Below are 7,706 nucleotides of genomic sequence, written 5' to 3' on the forward strand. Positions count from 1 at the left end.
GTCAGGAAGTTACCCTATGGTAACCTGTATGGTCTAAAAAGGGGAGGTATGAATAATCCACCCCTTGTTTAGCATATAATCAAGCAATAACCATAAAAATGGGCAACCAGCAGCCTGTGGGGCAGTTCTGCCTGTGGAGTAGGCATTTATTCCTTCCTTTCTCTGTTAGTGAACATACCTTCACTTTACGGACTCGCCTAGAATTCTTTTTTTTCTTTTTTCTTTTTTTTTTTTTGAGACATAGTCTCACTCTGTGGCCCAGGCTGGAGTGCAGTGGCGCCATCTCGGCTCACTGCAAGCTCCGCTTCCCGGGTTGACGCCATTCTCCTGTCTCAGCCTCCGGAGTAGCTGGGACTACAGGCGCCCGCCACCACGCCCGGCTAATTTTTCGCATTTTTAGTAGAGACGGGGTTTCACAGTGTTAGCCAGGATGGTCTCGATCTCCTGACCTCGAGATCCGCCCGCCTCGGCCTCCCAAAGTGTTGGGATTACAGGCATGAGCCACCGCGCCTGGCGGCTTTTTTTTTTTTTTTGAGTCGCGATCTGCGCGATCCGCGCTCTGCGCTCACTGCAAGCTCTGCCTCCCAGGTTCACGCCATTCTCCTGCCTCAGCCTCCGGAGTAGCTGAGACTACAGGCACCCGCCACAATGCCCAGCTATTTTTTTTTTTTTTTTTTTGTACTATTAGTAGAGATGGGGTTTCACCGTGTTAGCCAGGATGGTCTTGAGACTGAGTTTCGCTCTGTCGCCCAGGCTGGAGTGCAGTGGCGCCATCTCGGCTCACTGCAAGCTCCGCCTCCCGGGTTCACGCCATTCTCCTGGCTCAGTCTCCGGAGTAGCTGGGACTACAGGCACCAGCCACCATGCGCCGCTATTTTTTTTTTTTTGTATCTTTAGTAGAGACGGGGTTTCACCGTGTTAGCCAGGATGGCCTTGAGACTGAGTTTCACTCTGTCGCCCAGGCTGGAGTGCAGTGGTGCGATCTCGGCTCACTGCAACCTCCGCCTCCCGGATTCTAGTGATTCGCCTGCTTCAGCCTCCTGAGTAGCTGGGATTACAGGCGCACGCCACCACACCTGGCTAATTTTTGTATTTTTAGTGGAGATGGGGTTTCACCATGTTGGTCAGGCTGGTCTCGAACTCCTGACCTCAAATGATCTGCCCGTCTAGGCCTCCCAAAGTTCTGGGATTACAGGTGTGATCCACTGTGTCCGGCAAGACACTAACTCTTAAAAATTTTTTTTTTCTTGACCATGGGCCACCTAGTTAAAAAAAATTTTTTTTAATTAAAAAAAAAAATTACAGGCGTGAGCCACCGCGCCCAACCTTAATTTTAAAAATTGAAAAGGCTGGGCACGATGGCTCACAGCTATAATCCTAGCACTTTGAGAGGCCAAGGTGGGAGTATCACTTGAGCCCAGGAGTTTCAGACCAGCCCGGGCAAGATAGTGAGACACCCTTTCTACAAAAAAATTTCAAAATTTAGCTGAGTGTAGTGATGCGTGCCTGTAGTCTCAGCTGCTTGGAGAGACTAAGGCAAGAGGATCTCTTGCGCCCAGGAGTTCCAGTCTGCAGTGAGCTATGATTTTGCCACTGCCTTCCAGGCTGGGTGACATAGTGAGACTCTGTCTCTAAAAAAAAAAAACAAAAACAAAAAAACTGGGCTGAATGCAGTGGCTCATACCTGTAATCACAGCACTTTGGGAGGCTGAGGCAGGCAGATCACTTGAGGTAAGGAGTTTGAGATCAGCCTGGCCAGCATGGCAAAACCCTGTCTCTACTAAAAAATAGAAAAATTACCTGGACGTGGTGGTGTATGTCCGGCTAATTTTTGTATTTTATAATTTTGTAATTCCAGCTACTTGGAAGGCTGAGGCATGAGAATCACTTGAGCCCAGGAAGCAGAGGTTGCAGTGAGCCAAGATCATGTCACTGCACTCCAGCCTGGGTGATGGAGTGAGACTCTGTCTTTAAAAAACAAAAACGAAACCTGTTTACTGGGATAGGTGGTGGAGATATAGGGGTGAACAAAACAACATGATGCTTGCAGCTGAGAAATAGCCATTAATGAAGTCATCACATGATGAACTGCAAATTACAGCTAAGTGCTATAAAGTGGGAGTGCCTGATGTTGTAACAGCAATAATAATAGGGGGAATTTTGGTGTGAGTTGGCTGAAGGTAATGTCAAGACAAGAAATGATTAAAATAATTTTTAAATAAAAAAAAAATATGAGAAATTGACATAGTCAGAGGCGAAAGCAAAGATTTCCCTTAAGAAGGAACACTAGGCTCAGTCCCAGGGAAGAATAGACTTTAACCAAGCAAAGAGTGGAATGAAAAATGTTGCAATCAGAGAGAACAGCCTAGGCAATTGTCCTGTGGCAGTAAGGAATGTATCAGTTTGAAAGACCAAAAAAGACCAGTGTGACTGGCATGTAGAAAGCATGGTATGAAATCCTGGGGTAGACATAATCACCATTAACTAGTATTTCCAGCTCATTTCCCCTCCAGAGGACTGCTGCTTTGAAGTTAGGTGGAATCCTTGAAGTTGGGTGAAGTCATGAGACTTGCTTTGGCTAATGCAAATCACTTGCTTTGGTAAGCACAAGTGGCAGCTGCTACCTCTCAGTGGAAGCATTCAAGAGGTGCAGTGTGTTTCTCCAGGTCCTCTCTTTCCCCTGTGCTGATACAAAGGTGCCACAAGAAAGAGGGACTCCAGGCCCCGGCGCAGTGGTTCACGCCTGTAATCCCAGCACTTTGGGAGGCCAACGCAGGTGGATCACCTGAGGTCAGGAGTTTGAGACCAGCCTGGCCAACATGGCAAAACCCCATCTTTACTAAAAATACAAAAATTAGCCAGGCATGGTGGCCGCTACCTGTAATACTAGCTACTTGGGAGGCTGAGGAGGAGAATCGCTTGAATCCGGGAGGCAGAGGTTGCAGTGAGCCAAGATCTTGCCACTGAAAGAGGGGGTCAGAATAACTGAGCCAACACAAGAAGTACAGCTACCTTGGAGAGCTGCCAGAAGGGTGGCTGACTGCATGAACTAGAAATAAACATTTGCCATCTTAAACTACTAAGATTCTGGAGCTGTTTATAACTGCTGCAAAGGTAGCCTACCCTACTTATATAGGCCTAAGTTTGAGTAAACACGTAAATTAAGGGGAATAAAGCAAAAATACTTAAGAACTTAAATAGAAAGAATTTCTGTTCTTAATTTTTTTTTTTTGAGATGGAGTTTTGCTCTTGTCGCCCAGGCTGGAGTGCAGAGGTGCAATCTTGGCTCACTGCAACCTCCGCCTCCCGGGTTCAAGTGATTCTCCTGCCTCAGCCTCACGAGTAGCTGGGACTACAGGTGTGCACCACCATGCCCAGCTAAGGTTTGTATTTTTAGGAGAGATGGGTTTTCACCATGTTGCCCGGGCTGGTCTCGAGCTCCTGACCTCAGGTGATTCACCTGCCTCGGCCTCCCAGAGTGCTGGGATTACAGGCATGAGCCACCGCACCCGGCTAAATTTTTTTTAAGAGTCAGAGTCTCACTCTGTCACTCAGGCTGGAGTGCAGTGGTGTGATCATGGCTCACCACAACCTCAACCTCCTGCCTTAGCCTCCTGAATAGATGGGACTACAGGCTCACTCCACCATGCCTGGTTAATTATTTTATCTTTTTTTTTGGAGACAGAGACTCGCTCTGTCGCCCAGGCTGGAGTGCAGTAGTGTGGTCTTGGCTCACTGCAAGCTCCACCTCCCAGGTTCACACCATTCTCCTGCCTCAGTCTCCAGAGTAGCTGGGACTACAGGTGCCTGCCACCACACCCAGCTATTTTTTTGTATTTTTAGTAGAGACGGGATTTCACCATGTTAGCCAGGATGGTCTCCATCTCCCGACCTCGTGATCTGCCCACCTCAGACTCCCAAAGTGCTGGGATTACAGGCATGAGCCACCGTGCCCAGACTATTTTACCTTTTGTAGAGATGGAATCTTGCTTTGTTGCCCAGGTGATCTCGAACTTCTGGCTTCAAGTGATCCTCCAGCCTTGGCCTCCCAAAGTGCTGAGATTACAGGAGTGAGACGCCACATCTGGCCAGAATTTCTTTACACTATATCTACATCTTAACTGCATTCACCGACATTTATTCATATAAATTTCAACATCTATTTTTTTAAAACTGCATCTAGTTTGCAGCATCTGATTTTTTTGAACTCCGGGCCTCAAGTGATCCTCCAGCCTCAAGTGATCCTGCTGCCTCAGACTACAAGCATCAGCCACCAGAACATCTGATTTTCTATCTGAACATCTTCAGCACTGAAGAAAAAAAATGTTTTTCATCTTATAAAATTGAATAGATATGGTGGGAGAAGGGATTTCTTTTTAAGTTAAATATAAAACATCCATTGAGTGCTTCTTTTTTTTTTTTTTTTTTTTTTTTTTGAGACAGGGTCTCACTCTGTCATCCAGACTGGAGTGCAGTGGCACGATCTCAGCTCACTACAACCTCCGCCTCCCAGGTGCAAGCTATTCTCCTGCCTCAGGCCTCCCCGGTAGCTGGAACTACAGGCACCTGCCACCATGCCTAACAGATTTTTGTATTTTTAGTAGAGACGGGATTTCACCAAGTTGGCCAGTCTAGTCTTGAACTCCTGATCTCAGGTAATCTGCCTGCCTTGGCTCCCAAAGTGCTGGGATTACAGGTGTGAGCCACTGTGCCCAGCCCATTGAGTGCTTCTCTACTATCTATTAGCACAAGGGTAATTACCTGAATTTGTTTATTTAATCCTCCTAATAGCATTATTATTACATGTGTTTTCCAGATGGGGAAACTGAGGCTCAGAGTGGTTAACAACTTGCCCAAGGTCATACAGCTGGGAAGGAGTGTACCTGAAATTAAAATCAAATTGTCTGATTCCTTCATAAATGGGCCTATTTATTTATTTATTTATTTTTGAGATGGAGTTTCACTCTTGTTGCTCAGGCTGGAGCGCAATGGCACCATCTCGGCTTACTACAACCTCTACCTCTCAGGTTCAAGTGATTCTCGGCCTGGCACGGTGGCTCACGCCTGTAATCCTAACACTTTGGGAGGCCAAGGCAGGTGGATCACTTGAGGTCAGGAGTTCAAAACCAGCCTGACCAACATGGTGAAACCCCGTCTCTACTAAAAATACAAAAAAATTAGCCGGGCGTGGTGGCGGGCACCTTTAATCCCAGCTACTCGGGAGGCTGAGGCAGGAGAATTGCTTGAACCCAGGAGGCAGAGGTTGCGCCACTGCATGCCAGCCTGGACAACAGATCAAGATTCCATCTCAAAAAAAAAAAAAAAAGATTCTCCTACTTCAGCTTCCTGAGTAGCTGGGATTACAGGTGCCTGCCACTATGCCTGGCTAATTTTTGTATTGTATTTTTTTTTTTTTTTGAGATGGAGTCTTGCTCTGTTGCCCAGGCTGGAGTGCAATGGCGCGCTCTTGACTCACTGCAACCTCCGCCTCCTGGGTTCAAGCAATTCTTCTGGCTCAGCCTCCTGAGTAGCCAGGAATACAGGCGTGAGCCACCGTGCCCAGCTAATTTTTGTAGTTTTAGTAGAGACGGGGTTTTGCATGTTGGCCAGACTGGTCTTGAACTCCTGACCTCAGGTGATCCGCCAGCCTCAGCCTCCCACGGTGCTGGGATTACAGGCAAGAACCACCATGCCCGGCCTGGGCCTAATTCTTACCAGAACTCTGTTCATATCCCTGAGACTGAAAACTCCATCAGACTGAATGCCTTCAAGGCAAGAATGATGTCTTATTTGTCTCTGCATGCCCAGCACAGGGTCAGCCACCTAGATAGTCCTCAATGCATATTTTTGGAAGTAATGAATAGCTGATTAAAAAATATATAAGTGGGTGGGGCACGGTGGCTCATGCCTGTAATCCTAGCACTTTGGGAGACCAAGGCGAGTGGATCACCTGAGGTCAGATGTTCACGACTAGCCTGGCCAACATGGCGAAACCCCGTCTCTACTAAAAATACAAAAATTAGCCGGGCGTGGTGGTGAGCATTTGTAATCCCAGTTATTTGGTTGGCTGAGGCAGGAGAATCACTTGAACCTGGGCGGCAGAGGTTGCAGTGAGCCCAGATTGCACCACTTCACTTCCGCCTGAGCGAAAGAGCAAGACTCTATCTCAAAAACAGAAGAATAAATATATGTATGTATGAATTTATGACTGATAAGCTACATTAGCCACTAGGGATTATATTTTGGCAATTTTTTTTTTTTTGGAAACGGAGTCTCACTCTGTCACCCAGGCTAGAGTGCAGTGGTGCAATCTCGGCTCGCTGCAATCTCCGCCTCCCAGGTTCAAGCAATTCTCCTGCCTCAGTCTCCCAAGTAGCTGGGACTACAGTTGCACGCTGCCACCCCGGCTAATTTTTTGTATTTTGGTAGAGACAGGGTCTCACTGTGTTGCCCAGGCTGGTCTCAAACTCCTGAGCTCAGGCAATCCACTCGCCTTGGCCTCCCAAAGTGCTAGGATTACAGATGTGAGCCACTGCGCCCGGCCATATTTTGGCTATTTATTTATTTACTTATATCTCCTATCAGGCTGTAAACTTTGTCTACACTTTCAGGACAAGGTGTAGACAGAGTGTTTATTTTTATACCTCCCACAGTTGACACAGGGCCTTGCTCTAAGTAAGTCCTCAGCTAATGTATGTTAGGTCCCTTCACCTGAATTCACATAGCCAGCAAATGCTGAAACAGGGATTAGGACAATAGCCCCTGTTGCTTTCACATCATACTGCCTCCCACCCTCCCTGTAAGATTTTAGTTAATTTGGTGTTTTCTAGGAATATGCAATTCATGGCCTAATCGTACATGGCAGCAAAAAAAAAAAAAAAAAAGTAAAAAAAAATTTGTATTCAACTTTGGAAACATTAAGTCATCTGTTATTTGAGGGAAAAAATATATACAGAGAAAACACACCTGACTGTGCATATGATTAAATGGCCTTGAGGATGTAATATAAGCCAACCAAAGTACAGAAATCCAGAGTTCACCCTGCAACAGCATCCTGATATTGTGTCTGCACTTCCACTCTGGTTCTTTGAATGAGCTTCCCAGGTGTTATTTTCTAGTGATGACGTGACTCAGTATCTGGATCTCTGGGGAGCTCTGAACTGGACAGATACAATCTTAGCATACTTTTGCCAGACAAAGCTTAATGCAAGCTTTCTTAAACTTTTTTTGATCCAATTCCCAGTAAGAATGCATTTTCCATTGCAACCCAATACATAGGGGTGTGTCTGTATGTGTATTGATAATATGTGCTGAAATAAAAATTTAATAAGACCTTTATTCTGTGTGATGCACTCTGATATCAGCTAGTCCATTTCTATATTCTTTCTTTTTTTATTTTTCCTCTGATGGTGAGATTTCCGTTTTGTTTTGTTTTGTTTTGTTTTTGTTTTGAGACAGGGTCTCACTCTGTCACCCAGGCTGGAGTATAGTGACACAATCATAGCTCACTGCAGCTTTGACCTCCTGGGCTCAAGAGATCCTCCCACCTCAGCCTCCTTAGTAGCTGGGACCACAGGCACTTGCCATCACACCTGTCTAATTTATTTTCTTGTTTTTTTTTGTAGATACAGGATCTCACTATGTCACCCAGGCTGGTCTTCAACTCCTTGGCTCAAGCAATCCTCCATCCTTGGCCTCTGAAAGTG

The sequence above is a fragment of the Pongo pygmaeus genome, chromosome 2 (assembly GCF_028885625.2).
Source record: "Pongo pygmaeus isolate AG05252 chromosome 2, NHGRI_mPonPyg2-v2.0_pri, whole genome shotgun sequence".
Lineage (NCBI taxonomy): Eukaryota > Metazoa > Chordata > Mammalia > Primates > Hominidae > Pongo > Pongo pygmaeus.